The sequence below is a fragment of the Spodoptera frugiperda genome, chromosome 18 (assembly GCF_023101765.2).
Source record: "Spodoptera frugiperda isolate SF20-4 chromosome 18, AGI-APGP_CSIRO_Sfru_2.0, whole genome shotgun sequence".
Lineage (NCBI taxonomy): Eukaryota > Metazoa > Arthropoda > Insecta > Lepidoptera > Noctuidae > Spodoptera > Spodoptera frugiperda.
This window is the reverse complement of record NC_064229.1, coordinates 7914311-7931856: the sequence shown is the minus strand read 5'-3', so window position 1 is coordinate 7931856 and position 17546 is coordinate 7914311. Positions and strand designations below refer to the sequence as shown.

The 17546-nt window shown below is 35.5% G+C and overlaps 1 non-coding gene across 1 annotated transcript; it reads right to left on the bottom strand.

Moving 5' to 3' along the window:
• Positions 1-17187: 17187 nt before the first annotated feature.
• Trnag-ucc (transfer RNA glycine (anticodon UCC)) lies at positions 17188-17259 on the bottom strand. Its single transcript has one exon. It is a non-coding gene; the product is annotated as a tRNA-Gly (tRNA).
• Positions 17260-17546: the final 287 nt, after the last annotated feature.

Below are 17546 nucleotides of genomic sequence, written 5' to 3'. Positions count from 1 at the left end.
ACACCAGGTTATAGTTTACACCGCCATAAACATAGGTTTACGTATGCAAGCTTAAACTTTTCTAACAACTCTCTGTGCTGACCAATTACCTTTATAGCCAAAATAAAATAATTCTATAATGATATGAACCCTATAAACCATAAAATACAAGTCATAAAACATTGAATACTTCAATACATTATTTTAGCGTTGCGTTGACACAGAACATACATACGTTGCCATAGACTAACCACATTTTGACAGCTATAACTTTTATTACAGTTATTGAACAAACAGGGCGCAGGTAACGAGCCCGCATCTGTCCGAGTCTGACATTGAACCGGCTACCCCTAGCTTGGCTCCCCCTTTCGGCCACAGACACCTGTCGCATTTGTATTCAGATTTTATTTGCGAACTGATATGGAAGGTTTAATTTTTTAAATTTGATATGGGGCTATCTGTTTGATAAAAAACCCCAATAATTATTGGGCTTTTTATGTTATTATATAATTTTTCGACAAATAAAAGGTTTAATGTCTGCTCTGTACCCTTAGTATGAGTTTGCTTTACGTTGAACGATAACTAAACAAGAGCGCGTTTTAGACTCTGATTGGTTGGCGCGAATGAACCAACCAATCAGAGGGTTTAGTACGAGTTTGTTTAACGTTTAACGAGATCGAAACGAGAGCGCGTTCGGCGCTCTGATTGGTTGGTTCATTCGCGCCAGTTAATTAAAGTAATATGACTGTTTAAAAATGACTATGACCAATGTTCTACATTTTTTCTTTATCTTTCTCCAAAACTTTTTTTTTCAGTAAGGTATTCACAGAATACATTTTTTACTCCAATTAAAAGATTATTTATTTGCATTCACTACTCACAGTACTCACACAATGGGACATGATCCCTTCTTATAGCCCTTCTTAATCACCAAACTCCCCTCCTTAATCACCCTTTTGATTAAATACCTGAACTATAGAAAACCGATTTATGCTAAACACAATGCGCCCGTGCAAAATGCGATATCTACCGAAAATTCTATTGTCTATCATTGCAAGAACTTTAACCCCGTTAACAACTTTAAAGGAGCAATTCAAAAAATGGAAAACCAACCCTACGTCCTTGGAATAAGGTTGAATACTTTAAATTGTAACGGTAAATAGAAGGATCAAGTTTGTCAGATAGAGTTCCTATTGTGTTTTGATATTGGTACGGCTACACATGAAGCTATGCAAAACCAGTATAAACTGACCGCTGAATGAGTGGAAATGTCATACAAAGCGAGGTCATGATAAACTGGTTTTGTATAGCTATGTGTATGTGTGCAATTGAAAGAGATTTAAGTTCAAGTCAGATGACAAATGAATAAAAAGATTATTCTTTTTAAAGGGGGACTTTAAGACGTTCTTATTGAGTATATCAAGCTGGGGTACGACAAAAGGGAATAATTTTGTCAGTTAAATGTTATGTTACTACTAGCTGATACCCGCGGCGTCGCTCGCGTGGATTACCGAGTTAGTACTTAGTAGTCACAAACGTATAAAAAGTAAACGTAGCCTAAATTACTCCATAGAACATCAGCTACTCACCAATGAAAGTCCCGTCAAAATCGGTCTAGCCATTTCGGAGATTAGCTACAACAAACAGACAGACAAAGATTGTAAAAACAATATAATATTGGTGTATCTATTCATAAGCATGTAGAAAAAGCGGTTATTTCAATATTACAAACAGACACTCCAATTTTATTTATTAGTTTAGATACAACGGTTTTAGTTTAGGTCCCCCAACGAGACGTATTTTTTTTTAGAATTATTAGTTCATTCTTAGGTACTTTAATAAGATTAAGTTTCTTTTATTATTTTTTACTTTTTAAAGGGAAATTAAGTTTTTTGTCGGGGGTTTTTTAAATTTTTAATTTAATTTTTTATTTTATACTTTTTATAGGTAGGTTAGGTTAAGTTAGGCTTAGTATATTACATATACTTACTATAATTTCGATTCTTGTTAAGGTAAAGATTACATCTAAGGTCAAGCTTGTTCGCTTTAATTTTTTTTTACTTATTAATTACTAGTTTTTGTTTCTATAAGTAGGCTAAAGATTACATTGGTGCCAGATTTTTTGTTTATAATAAAACGTTAAATTAAAATTTTATATTTTTTTATAAAATTTTTAATTTAATTTTTATTTATTTATTTTTATTTTTTTATTTATTATTGTTAATACGAATAATATCTTTAAATATATTCTTTTAGTGCGGTATTTGAGACCCCATCCCAGTATATTTGCAGACCTTTGGCTAATCTCCCCACTTTCACCGCCCATAACTTTAAAACGGCTCAACCGATTTTCATCAAACATGTCTAAGAACACTCGCAGATAAGTCCCCTTTCATACGAAAAAAACTAAATTGAAATCACTGCATCCATTCGGGAGTTATGATGCCACAGACAGACAGACAGACAGACAGACAGACAGACAGACAGACACGTCAAACTTATAACACCCCTCTTTTTGCGTCGGGGGTTAAAAACAATAAACATCTTGATAGATTTTTAACGTGTTTTAACAATCAATTCACAGTTTTGCTTGTAGTACAGGAATTGAACAGTTGTTGTTTTGTATACTGGTATTTTTACAAAACTTTCCATGATTCTCAAAAGTTATTTAGTAAGAGTTTTTAGTATCTTTTTTCTATATTTGATGGGTCAACGTTTGACCACCATCTCGCCTGGTGGCAAGCGATGATGCAACCTTCGATGGAGCATGTCTGCCCATAAGCAACCTATTCATTCACTCGGGCCTTGAAGACACCCAGGTTATACCCATCAGGAAACACAGACTCCGGCAAAGAATTTCACTCCCTAGCAGTTTAGCAACTTCGTTTCAATTGACATCAAATCAATTTGAGGACCTTATATTCAGCAAATGTTGTAAAAAATCTTTCAATGAACAGTCTTTGCCATTGCCATTTGCCATGCTATTCAAACGCTTATTACTAGCAACAACAATGCAATACGGTTAAAAATCCCTCAAATTACACATATCAATAAATCATATGAATTTCCATACACAGAAATAGATTTTCATTTACCCAGGCCGGGAATTCGATAATTCTCGATAGCGTGATGAGAGTGCACGTCGATATGTCCCGTGTATGCGAGTCCGGGATCGTGCTCCCAACAATGGGAGAAACCGGGATTTATTGCGAATACGGGGTTCGTGTCGGGATGATAGTGATGGGAATAGAGTGGCGCTGACTGGGACTTTTTTAGAGTTGTGACTGTAGTTTTTTTTGGTTTTTTGCTGTTGATAGAGGAAGGAGGTCCGGGTTCGATTCCCGGGTCGGTTAATATTTATTTAGTAATAGTATGAAGTCTGGAATTATGTAAGGTGTATGGCAATAGGCTCAGCTCTTATCACATAGGACTCATAAAATAACTGGTGAAAAGTAGAAAAATCTTTTTTTTTTTAAAGAGTAACGGTTCAGTTTCTTTCTCTTTCTTCTCCATTCGAAGCTATACGTTGGAACGAGCACCTAGCTTTACTGACAGACAGACTGGCGGACAATTAAAATTGACATTGTAAAACTTCTTGATTTAGGATTACCTAATTGAAATAAATGCTTTAACTATGACTTTTCCTGCTGTTTTAGGGATTAAAACTGTTACTACATAATTAATGTAATGTAATAACCTCTGCTTATTATATTAATCTTTGTATCAATAAGCAGCTTACCACACCTATTTTAAACATCAACAGCATATCAATGACGTCAAAACCATTAAAACTTACGTCATAGCTTCGAATTAACAATAAGCCATTATACGTCATATCCATAGTAATCTTTAGTTTCTGAAAAATAGAACCACCGTCACTATAGCGAGCACAATGGTTGCTAAAGTTCATTGTACACATAGTAACTTATCAAGCTATACAGAACCAGTATAAATTGACCTTTGATTGTGTGGAAAGATCATACAAAGCGGGGCCATGATAAACTGGTTTTGTATATGTGTGCTAGGTTTTGTTTGTTGGTGCTATCATTTCATGCTGTACTATCATCCGTTCCATATGAGTACGTTTTGGTTTAATAGCTCAGTGATCGATTAGTGAACCGACTATGCGATTTTGGGTAGTAGTTTCGATGATTTTTGTTCACTTTAACAGTCTACCTATACCTATACATAATTACGTGCCGTATTGTACACCTCTGCCTACTCCTTCGGGGATACAAGGCGTGATGTTGCAAGCAAGTTCTAGGTATACCTAAGTGGCCACTGCTGATCAAAAGCTCCTCCTTGCAAGGAGAAGGTTTGAGTATTAATCGCCATGCTTGCTCAATGCAGGTTGACGATTTTAAACTTATAATTAGAAATTATTAGCCAAGGTTTCCTTATAACGTTTTCCTTTACCGTTAATCAATGGTGCCTAGTTAATCTTAGAAAATAGGTTTCAAACCTGCACCCTCATTCATGAGAAGCGGGCGTCTTAAACATCCGGGCGTTGAGTCCGCAGCTCCGGATCAGGCATCACCTCTACTGGGCCCCATCTGTGGTGGTCTGATGGCTCAACTAACTTAGCAAGTTTCATTCATCAAAGAAAGTGAGCCATAAAAACAGATTCGCTACCGTGGTTTCTAAATTCTAAATTCCGAAACGATAACGACCCATTACATTAAACTGTACAAAGATTAAAATAAACCATTTAGTTTAAAGACAATTTGAACTGTTGATACAGCAACTAATATTTATTTTTAACATAAAAATAACAATAGGGAAAGCGATTGCTTCACAGAGAAATCTGTTTAAAACAATACGACATTAGACAAATCGTTATATTTTTTGGAAACCAAACCAAATACGATTGGTTATAGTTATGTTTTAACTGTTAGTAACTGTATGCAGCGTTTGTTTTTATGATTCTGGAAGAAAGTATGTAGATGTGGGTTAGTGAGTGTGTGGAGAAGTTGGTTTTAATTTTTTATTGTATGAAATAGAGCTGTTTGATTTTTCGGTTTGAAAACGGCTATTTTGTCAGTATTTTGTTTACGTACGGTACCTACATAGTGAATATGTCTAGACATTTTGAAAGTGGTGAAATGTTTTCCATTACTGTAGCAGTTCCTCATCATTAATTTGAACATGTCTTCTTGTAGTGGTGCATATTGTTCGTCACATAATTTATTAGTGCAGCTAGCTAACTTATCTAGACACACGGCAGTTGTAGAGGTGCATTTTGTTTGCCAGATAACTTATAAGCGCGGCTAGCTAACTTGTTTTGTGTGCTTATGACTATACACTCACTGACCATTATATAAAACCTAAGAGTTTGTTTGTTAGATCACACTAATCTCCAGAACTACTAGTCATTAAGATAAGCAGGATTTGTTACCAAAGGCCCAATTACCCCCCAAAACTTCCCAATCCCCGATTCCCCAACAATACTCCATTTCCTAAAACGCACTTTTCGGTGTTTCGGGTCTCTATGCGCGACGGCGATTGCTTACCATCAGGTAATCCGTCTGCTCGTTTACCGGCCTATACCATAAAATAAAATAAAAGCGACCTACAAATACGTGCTATATTCACACTATAAGCACCTATCTATGAATTCAGAATGTACATCTGAGTTCTATATAAGCCAGTATATTACAAAATTAAGTGGAACGAGTCAACTGGAGTAATCGTGAGAAACAATTCCTACTAATAAAAATGTCACACGTTCATCTGACCAACGGAATAATGTAGGAATGCACACAACTTCATTATGTTTTGATAGAGACACTTTATTTCTAGGGTAATAAGGTTGATTTTTGTGTGGCGTGTGTGATTGATTGTGCAGTGATTTTAGGGTGACCATAGGATGAAGTTAAAAAAGACTTATTTTTTTATTAAAATTACTAGGATCACTAGGATTTTCTATATCAAACACATTATTTTAATTATTATCTTATCGGCTTCGGCTTCGTACTCGCTGAATTCACAACTTTTGAGCGTACTGAATACTGTAGCAGCGCGACCATCGCCGCGTCGTGTGTCGCGGAATGCTGCTCATGAATTTGAGCCTCTAGGATGGCTTGAAAGTAGTCGAGTTCCTTATCAAACAGTTACGTGAATAAGCCAATAATTAATTTAGTATGCCTTACGAAAGTTATAATAAAATACATTAATTGTTGAACATGGGTTATAGAACAAAAGAAAATCCCCACAAAGCACAAATCGTAGCCCCTCTAGTGAACACTAGTGAGGGATTGCAGATTTAATATGGTCCGTCATTATCGATAAGTAACGCGCTAATTTGCTCGGTGCCTTGTCGGCACGTCCACATTCCTAGGGATGGGATTTGTCGATAAAATTACTCTGACCTTTATACAAATCCAATTTTGGTTGTTCAAGACAAGGATGATCGATCAATCCGCTGTAATTTGTAATTATAATGTCTATGTCGATAGTTTGTGTAACTTAGAGGTAATATGTTTAGATTATGGTAGTTAGCCAATGAGGAGACGTCGTTTATCTAGGTCGATCTTGTTAGTGATGCGCTGTGGAAGACAAAGGATTTATAGATGTATGTGTAAGTAAAGAATTTTATTGTTATTATATATTGTCAAAGGTGTAAGCAGAGGTGCATATTTGGCAGAGGTGCATATTTTGGCACTGTATATTGTACACCCACCTTTCACAATTTACGGTGTAAGTCCTATGTAATAGGGGGCACATTTCCAGACTCCGTGCCATTCATTTTCTAAAATCCGAATAAAAACCCAGCAGTACTTTGCAGACTCGAGAATCGAACCCGAGACCTGTCGCCCAGTAATCGCACTATGACCACTCGGCCAACGTGGCAGTTATAAAGAATTTTACCTTTGCTATAATGTTGATATTAAAATGTATGTTTGAAACTTTGAATTCAAATAATCAGTGTTTCTTCAATTAGGTGTATGTCACAACTTTACTTTAAACTTAATTTTAGCTAGACTAAATTCGAGTAATCTACTAAGTTTCTGCTTTATTTCAAAGTAGCTTCTGTTAGCTACTTCGCTCACATTCCCGTGGGATAAGATTAAAGTATCCTATCACCTAAATCAGCTCATACTCTCTCTGTAACCTTAAACTACAATATTAATCAACACAATGATCAAGAATCTAACCCGAGAACCTTTACTAAACAGTAACACTTACAACAACTAAACACAATCCACCAAACTAAAAAAAAAAAAACAAACAAACAAAAAATAATAAGACGTACGCAAAATGTTCATCTCCTGTTAAGAAATTGTCTCTCATTATTGTCACCTGGCTCACCACTTCATTTGTCCGCCATGATTGTTTTATAATGCATATTTTTATTACATGCGCCCGCGCATTATATTGTAACGACAAATGGCCGCCGGGCATGCGTGTTAAATGGTGGAAGATGGGCCATTATGCTGACGGTGGCACAGATTGAGTTGTTGTTTTTTTTTTTGTTTTTTTATTAGAATGGTAGTAGATTATTGTTTGGGTGATTCTTTAATTAGGGGTTTGTGTAATCCTTTTTTTATAACATTTATTCGTAGGAAACACATACATTCATCTTATTACTAAACTTCGTCAAACTGTGCAACAGTTAGTTGGCGAAAACAGCGCTCTTTTGTAATTATATTTTTCATATAAATGTGTACAACATTTTAAATTTAGTAGGACCGTAGGTACTGATTTGCATGTTTTCTAAAAGTAATAAAATGGAAATTCATTCTACTTGGATGTGTTTAAAAATAGCTTACTCTTTCCTTGGCTATGTTTTCTCTCCGATCCTTTGTAATAATTTGTGGCTCAGTTTCAAATATATGTGCAGCGATGGCTGTTCATTAAGCATAATTCTAGGCCTCGTATTACTAAAGAATTTAAATCGCAACATCCAAAAAAATCTGCTCAATAGACAACCACTAGACCAAAAAGCCCTAATTACAGTCCCAATGTCTTATTGTGCTAACCTCATCGATTTCCTGTCAAATGTCACATTTTTTACTTGACATCCTAATCACAGTGTGATTTATTACCGACAATGTCCTCGAAAACCGTCAAATTGGTCAATTTGAGACGAAAATTGGCCAATTTTAGACAATTTTGTTAGAGTTTTGCTAAAGATAGAGATTCATTTAAATAGTGATGGTATTTATACCTACTCAGTAGGTATTATAAGGTCATTCGGTAATCGTCAGGTAATTTAAGATTTTTATCAAACTATATTCTGACATTATGTCGGTAATCGTCGTAATTTACTTTATATTTACGAAAACTTTGACCTTTTACCCTTGCGCTGCGTGCATTTTCAAGGGTATGATGATCATTTTGCGTGTAGAGTTGCATAATTTTTGAGTTCTCTGGACTTATTTATTACTTGCATTTCATATTTAACTTCAAGCCTACCTATGTCTATCATAAATCATGAAATAAAGACAAGATCTCAAATTGAATACCATAAATAATATATCGGGCCAAATATACACCTTCTATCACTTGTTTTTACACTTAACGAGTCCAAAAATTAATATATTCATACAAAAATCAGTATTGATATAATTAATTTTGTTGATTAAATATGTAACCTCAAACTCAAACACTCTCAACACATCTAGTCGCTTCTACCCATTATAACTGTAATAATTAATTACTTGTTCCCACAATAATTTCAAATTATAACAAAGCTATAATAAAAATTACAGTTATTTTTATTACATTAACGCCTTCAGCGAGAGCGCGCCAATAAAATAATAAAATCATTTTTTGTAATTAAAATCTGTTCAACGCCGCCATCTTAATCAGATGACAGTTGAGTTTTTTTTTAAATAATGAATGCCTGAAGCAACGGCAGATGTAACATGATTTATGAATGCACTTTTTAATGGTTTTTCGAAAAATATTCGACAAAAATATTTCGTTAAAAAAATCAAAACATGTGGGATTCTGTCGTACTGTCACTGTCGGTGTGTGTAGTGGGAATGAGGGGTTTTGATACGTGAGTATCAGAGTACGTTGAGGTAATATTTTTTTTAAATTATGACCGATATTTTTTTTGTTTGTTTAAGAATTTGTACTTGTATTAGTTTGGTAGATGTGCTACGTGCCTAGGATTTAATTCAAACAGAAATAATTAATCAATTGGAAATATTGGAATACTTTTGCTGTTACTATTTAAAAGGTGAACTTTGATAAAGTAGAAGTAAGTAATCTTAATGCAGGTTAGTAATGATATATTTTCTTTTATAAATACTACAAAACAGACAGAAATACTCAACACAGCCTACCAAAACATAGCTTTTTTTTAACTTCCAACAATAACTATACAAAAACCTCACTCGCACTAAAGTATCAACATTACTCCATCGTACTACACCCACCTATATCACACTGTAAAGGTATCCAGTGTCCATATGTTCAGTTTTTTGATGCAGCGATAGGTTTTCATGCATTTTTTACAAACAAAAAATGGCATCGCGTGTTTTATTTATTGCGAAAAATGGAATTGGTATCACGGCCCGCATAAATGTGCAGATTGAATTGGAATAGATGGCTCGCCTGCTCTGTTTGAGAAATAATGGATGCGTTTGTATTTTTGAAAAAAACTTTGACAAAGGCTATCGGGTGAATTTGTTTTAGATTTGGTTTTGCTATGAGTTTTATTCTGTCTAGAGTTTAGATCTATGGATTTGTTTATATGGCATCTTGGAGTAGTTTGAGTTTCGTAATAACTTCATGCCAATTGAATTGGATACAAGAGTAGCCCGCCGGGTCTGCGGCCACGGCGCGAGAACCAGGCGCGCTTCAAAGAAACATCAGACCACCACAGATGGGGCCCAGTAGGGCTGATGCCTGATCCGGAGCTGCGGACTACGTAGCGGGTTTACCGGGGCTCGATGGGCAGAAGTAGGAACGGGGTGGTTTTTAGTCAGTAAGTTTGACACTCCCTCTCGCCTCGCCCAAGGCGGGAGAGTGTAGTTCCATAGTAGGTAAGTTCTTACGCCACCCGCAGGAAGAGTAGAAATGGTGGTGCCATTTACTAAATAAAATTACCATTATTAAGCACGGAGTCATACGGAGATTCACTCAGGAAGTTCATTAAATACCCTGTTATATTTAAGACACTTACCTATGTATTACAGTAGTATATAAAAGTTCCTTATAAGTAAAATTCTCAATATAATTTAATACTATGTATTAATATTGCAACGCTACATAGCAACACATCCACAATTAATTTATCAACCTCCTCATATGTACAAAACTTTCACAAACTATTTTGAACTCAACATCTCAGTTGCTAAAGTCTAAAATCCATTTCACAAGACATTTTAGTATATGTTGATATGCTGTGCTACATTTTATTAATCTTCCGAAGTTCCGAACATATTCTAGTTTCTCAGTAGCGATCATTTTAGTTTCGTTATGACATATTTCATATTAATTATTGAATCGACACGAATAACTTTATATTTCATCATTTATATACTTTTAATTATTGTTAATTAACTTTGGTGTCGTAGTAGTAGCAAGTTGCATTGCTGATGACCTGTTTCTAAATAGTCAGCTACACTTTCGAACGAGCACCTAGCTTCACTGACAGACTGACAGACTATTATTTTAATTATTATATGGCTTACTCATGTAACTGTTTGAGGAGGAACTCGACTATTTTCAAGCCATAGTAGAGGCTCATATTCATGAGCAGCATTCCGCGACACACGACGACGTGGCGATTGTCCCGCTGCTACTGATTAACTGATAACATAAAAAATCATTTAATATTTCTCACAATAGTTATAATACAATTATTTATTTCTTTATAATATTGTGTGACTAATGTTATTAATGTTCTGATTACGATACTCGTTGCAAGTAAAATATTTTCAATATTAAGATGGAAATTTTCAATATAAAATAATTATACTTATTATTCGTGCAGTAAATTAAAAATGTTAATGAGCAAGAGACCTCTGCTTACCCCTTTGCAACAAGGTAGTCGTTAATTCTATTGCTTAAACCGATTAACCCTAATTTAATTATGATTAAACTAACCACGTAGCTAATTGAAATACCTCATTACTAAATTAATTAACAACACAAATTACTTCAGTTACTATCAAATATAGAATTATAAACTTTAAACTAATAGAAACAAAATTCAATTTTCAATGAAACCAACAACTGTTAAGACCTTTAAAAAATTCATCATTGAAAATTCGACTTAAGAAGGAATGAAATAAAGTAACTTTTTAATAATTGTCTTACATTAGATGGGCGCGACCTTTATGTATGAGATTCACATGACACAATTAAATAAGGTTAGTCAATTATTTTACATAACATTACACCTTTGTTTTAAGAAGGGGTAAGTAATAAAGAATACAGATGGGGCCCAGTAGGGCTGAAGCCTGGATCAACAGCAGCAGACTACCTACTTACCGGGGCTCCGGCTACATATATTTGTTTATCATAAAAAGAAGTATACTACCTAATTAACAACAATATTTATCATTAGACATTAGACCTTAAGTTGCGTGCCCGACAGGGTCCTTAATTGTTACCCATATATTATTTAAGAACTGATACCACATTAAGGAAAGCAATACAGAATTTGACTTTTTACTTAGCAGTCATTGCTCCACATGGCCGATAGTTTTAAGGGAGTAAAATCATTCAATGATTTCTCCCGCCTAGGGTGAGGTGAGAGGGAGTGTCAAACTCTTACTGACTAAAAACCACCCCGTTTCTACTCCTGCTTGACACAAAAATCTCAGTAAAACATAACTAAACAAACTATTACACACTCATTAACTAACTATTAAACATTTATTAAACTCAACATGGACAACTTAATTTATAATTTAAGTTAAACACAGCTATAAACTTCAAATAAGTTGTTACTAAGTTAAACTACAAGTTAAGTTTACTCAACAACGTTCCACTTATAAAGTTACTTTGAACTAGTGGGTCTATTAAATTCATATATGTATAACGTACATAGCTAACTATGTGTTGAAATTACAAGTTATTGATGTATTTATACGATAGTAGCTTTTACTCGCTACTTCATACACGCATACATAGGCACAAATCTTGCTGTATAAACGTTTGAAAAGTAGAATTTCGTGTAATCTTCATGATAGTAGGCCATTACTTAAAAACTCTTTATACTAGAGCCTTCTATGAGCCATAGATTCCATTGTCTGCCAGTATATTTTAATGTAATCATCAGACAGCAGTGCGGTTCTGCGGACGGCGAGTAACGTTCCGCGCCTTAAGGAGCCATCAGACCACCACAGATGGGGCCCAGTAGGGCTGATGCCTGATCCGGAGCTGCGGACTACCTAGCGGGTTTACCGGGGCTCCGGCTTGAAAAGCAGGAGTAGGAACAGGGTGGATTTTAGTCAGTAAGCTCTCGCCTCGCCCAAGGCGGGAGAAGCCATTGGATGATTTTCCCGTCATTAAAAGGCTTTTATTACTTCGAAACCATCATTTTCATCATCATCAGTCCTTTATCCAAAGCCAAACACAAGTCTCTCCATAAGTTCTGAGTTCAATTTTACTCCGTCACACATTTTATTATCAGCAAAATATAATAAAATGTCCTTTTATCATCAATTCAAACGGCTCAACAAAGGCCGTCTTTACAAATGCACCGTTATCAACACCGCTTGCACTATCAGCCCCCTAATATTCGTGAGGTGACCCTGACTCCACACCCGCGTCTCAATACTGTATTCTTATCTATCTGATATCAGTCAGACTTCTAACAGTTGCTACAAGCTTATCATTTGTTGGTGTATGAGTATGAAGAGTTGGTGTAGAGCGCTGTGTGTTCTGTGGAAAAGATGTCTTGAAACAGTGATAATTTTCTTTTGATTTAAGGTAAAGTATTTATAATGAAAAATTTTAAATGTTGCATAACGTAAAACACGTTATTTTTGTCAATAGATCATCTTTATCTTTACTAGAAAGCTGAATATCCTTTTTACGACAAGTCAGGACGAGACCTGTGGAATTAGCTGTCGTCTGCGGTATTTCCGAACCGATACGACCTTCAAACCTTCATGAAAAGAGCATATTCCTTTTTAAACGGCCGGCAACGCATGTGACTCCTCTGGTGTTGCGGGTGTCCATGGGCGGCACTGATCACTTACTATCAGGTGACTTGTCTGCTCATTTGCAACTGTTTCAGAAAAAAAACCTACCATTCACTATATTAGTAACTACCATCAACTCCTACACATTACCTACGACAAAATGCACAGCTTTTTTTTTTTTTGAAGGGGGAAAATCATCCAATGACTTTTCTCGCCTTGGGCGAGGCGAGAGGTAGTGTCAGACTCTACTCAGCTAACATAGTATATACTTACCTACGACAAAATTGTATCTTTGTCTAATTAATACTTCCACTAGACGGCTGTGCCCGTGTCCTGTGTGGTCTACCCGTATTCCTCAGCACGTGCTACTCCAGCTGCCTCCACAAAAACAAGGAAGTGCACGCATTTTGTATTTCGTTAGCTTTTTGTTAACCAACTACCAAACACCGTCAAGTTGGTTTTTATTAACCAACTACCAAGTGCACAACAAGTTGGTTTTTGGAAGAGTTGAGACGTTTTGTGGTCCGTAATTAAAGATCTGTAAAGAATTAAATAAACTTTACAAAGAAAGGAGTTGAGCTTTCGATTAGTTGAGTTTATCATTTTAGAATGTCTTGCCGTGTAATTCTTTTGTGTCAGTAACTATTAGATGCAGATTCAACATATTTTTCTATTCTCTTTATCACATCTTATATTAAATTTTAGAGTTTTGAGATATGACTGCACGGTTGGCGCGGTGGCTGGGCAACTGGCTGCTGACAACGTAGAGCGTGTCCGCTTCCCGCACGGACCAACTCTTAGTGTGATCCACAAATTGTTTTTTCGGGTCTGGGAACCTAATGTGCGACAACGTTTTTTTTTTTAAAAGTTCAAATCCAGATTACTCATGTAATGTACTGCTACTTCATATCCCTATTTTTTAACGTTTCCTTTCTACCATGCAGATAATTTCACCTCAAAGCAACCACGTCACTCTCACCTCTAACACCGACATTAATAAAAATCACCATAATCAAAACTTAGAAAAAAAAACACACACAATCGTGCGCTCCGCACGTGTTCAAAGCACATGTGCATTTCAAAGGACCATTTTTGAAATCAAAAGGACGAATCGGAAGTACCTACATCCTAATACATCTAAAAAATCCACGCCCATTTCTTAACCAAATTATCTAGACCCTTTAGAAAGTAAAAGGTGTAGAAGGAGGCAGGTCTATTAAAGTTGGTCGGTAGTCCATGATTTGTGAATGAACTGGTGAATGAAAAAGGAGTATCCGGTACCTTTGATATCAAGTTATTAGATCTGTTCATTCAATGGGACAATGGTAACTATGATGAATCTGTGGTAATCGTTCCACTTGGGCGGTGCTGGTGTCAATTTCTTTTAAATCATTTGAGATTTGTCCTTGACAAAACTCTTTTGGAGATTTCTATCTGTGATGGATTAAGATCATGTTTTAAGAGTTGTATGCTGTATGCATGAGAAGTTAACAACCTATTAAGTAGCTAGTTGCGAAATTAGATATTCAAAATTCAAACTAAGTTTTTTTTTAGGGGAATAATATAATCATCCAATGAGAGAGTTGAAAGTGTCCAGTCTCTTACTGACTAAAATTCACCCTGTCCCGACTCCTGCCTTTCACTCAATCTCGCCCTCGCCCAAAGTGGGAGAAGTCATTGGATGATTGTCCCTCCTTAATAAAATAAACAAAAAAGTCCCTAATTAATAAAAACAGTACATCAATTATATGGTATAATCACACCATAGAAATGCCTATCCCAAATTTCTTTGCCCATATTAATTATTACGAAATTTCAACCATTTACCCGACAAAAGTATTAATCAAGTACCAATAGGTTTGGTACGGACACAGCATTAATAAAACAAAACGATCTTCACACATCTATTTATTAGGAGTCGTGTTTAACTTATCAAAACAAACACAGTACCTCTCACTTACTAACCAATTGCCATCATATCAAATAAAAAACCTTATACAGCCAATCCAAATGAGTGGAAAACAAACATTCTGTATCATATGCAGACAAAATTCCATCTTATTGTGGTGAAAAGAAAGTTTTATTTCCTATGACAAAATTTTGTAAATAAGTCGTAAGTGAAAATTGGTGGTAATGGAAAATGAACTGTAGTTTTGTAGTATTAAAGTTGGTAATTGTAAATGTGGATGAATTTCTCAAGTTATCGGCCCTACTTTATAATAAAGAATTTATCCATTAATCATTCGTATAGTAAAAATAAATGCGCGTTTAATAATATTGACAGATGTAGTATCTTCACGCCGTAAGGGCAAGAGGTCAGGCAGAGAGCGAGCATTAATCTGCAATAACTGTACATCGTCTTACGATCGGCGCTTGCGCATCTGAGATGGAATTTGGACGCATCTCATTGGAAGATGTTTTTTGTTTGTGTTAATTGGTATTCTTGTTTTTTTTTACTATTTGATTACTAAACTTTTTAAACGGATGAGACCAGGCAGCAACGCTTTTTGATAAATCTGAACTTTTTAAACTACGATCTAGCTCGAACCCACTTATGTAGGGGGTAAGTCATCCAATTACTTCTGGCACCTTGGGCGAGACGAGAAAGAGTGTCAGACTCTTACTGAATAAAAACCACTCCATTCCTACTCCTACTTTTCCATCCGGAGGCCCGGTAGCCTGCTAGGTAAGATTAAGAGGATCCAGATACTCTTAGGTATAAGAGTCCCATTGTTCAGCAGCGTATAACTTCGGGCTGTTGGTGATCATCCCTTGCTCCAATCATCACCACTAGGCCAAAAGCCTCTTCCTTCTTCGAAGTCGGTTATAAAGCAGTTTTCCAAATTAAGAGCATAGAAATGTAACAAGCGAAACTAAATGTATTTAAATGGCTATATCTAATGCAAACACATAAAATATGTAGGTATGTATGTTTATTGAGTTTCACTATATAAAAATGATTGAATGTCCGCACTTTTATTTATTGATATGAGGTGAAAAGTGTACTAACAGACACTTTAACAGAAATTGATTTGGGTTTGGGTTCGATTTTATTTATGAGTGTTGTTTCAATTATTGTTAATATCGGTTGTTAAATTGTAAAGATTTGATGTATGTAGGTATATTTTGTTTGTTTGTTACGAATTTTTTTATCACTTTTGCACTGCACTCAAAAGGCGCCTAGCTTTTTGGGGAAAAAACTAGGGAGTGTGGGATTTTTACCTTACTAAAACCTCCCCTGTGGCTACCATCTACACCTAAAGGAGGCACCGGGTCGTCTCAGTAGACCCACGCCGGAGCTCCCTTGGTGCAACGCCTGTTATGGCACTTCCTAAAAGTGGGTCTTTCCTTATCCTTGAACCTTTCGATCTGTCTTCTACCTATAGGTCTGAAAAAAACTGCTAAACAGATATGTATAAAATTTCGAATACCACATATGCCACTTTACATCCTTTTTTTAAAGGGGAAAAATCATCCAATGACTTCCGCCTTGGGCGAGGCGTGTGAGAGTATCAGGCTCTTACTGACTAAAAACCACCCCGTTCCTACTCCTGCTTTTCAAGCCAGAGCCCCGGTAACCCGCTAGGCAGTCCGCAGCTCCGGGTCAAACTTTTTATCCTGAAGACGCGAACGAAACCGCTGACAGAAGCTAGTGTTTATATAACATTAAGTAAGTAGTACCTACCTAGGTACTGAAATAATAAGACTTAAATTATTCTAATGGATGAGTCAGTTTTTTGTGAGTTGATTGATTTCGTAAAGTGTTAGATGTTTTATAACTAATGTTTAATGTGCATAAAATGCAGTTACATCCGCGTGAAAATAAGCAAATAATTTTGTGAGATCTATATCCTTATTCTGATATCTATATAGAAGCAATGTTTTCAAGTAGATGCTCAATTGAACTTAATTAAATTTGCTAACAAACATCAAAAAAACATTGTCTAATAATTATCAGATAAATTCTTATTATTCTTCTTGTTATCAGATAATTTAAATAAGAATATGAAAGAGTATTTAAGAATAAATTTAAAATTTAAATTTAAGAATGTGAATAAATAATAAAAACAATTTATATTTAAAACACTAACAAAAAGTGTGCGATGGCCGGGAATCGAACCCGGATCAACTGCTTGGAAGGCAACTATGCTGACCATTACACCACCATCGCACTTGCAAACGGAGTTGAAATACTAAGCCATTAGAATTAAAAATCACAGTATCATAAAAATATCATTTTTATCAACAGAGATTATCCCATAAAAGTCCACTCTTGGACTAAGTGTCTCCTATACAAACCTCTTTTGTATAGTTTGTCATAATCTCCACGCTTGGCAGGCGGGTTGGAGATCGCAGTTCAGAAGGATTAGAAGTTTAGAAAAATCTTTATTGTACACCTTAAAAAAACACAAGGATCACAAACATTCAGAAATTAACAGAACAATGTATCAGGATTAT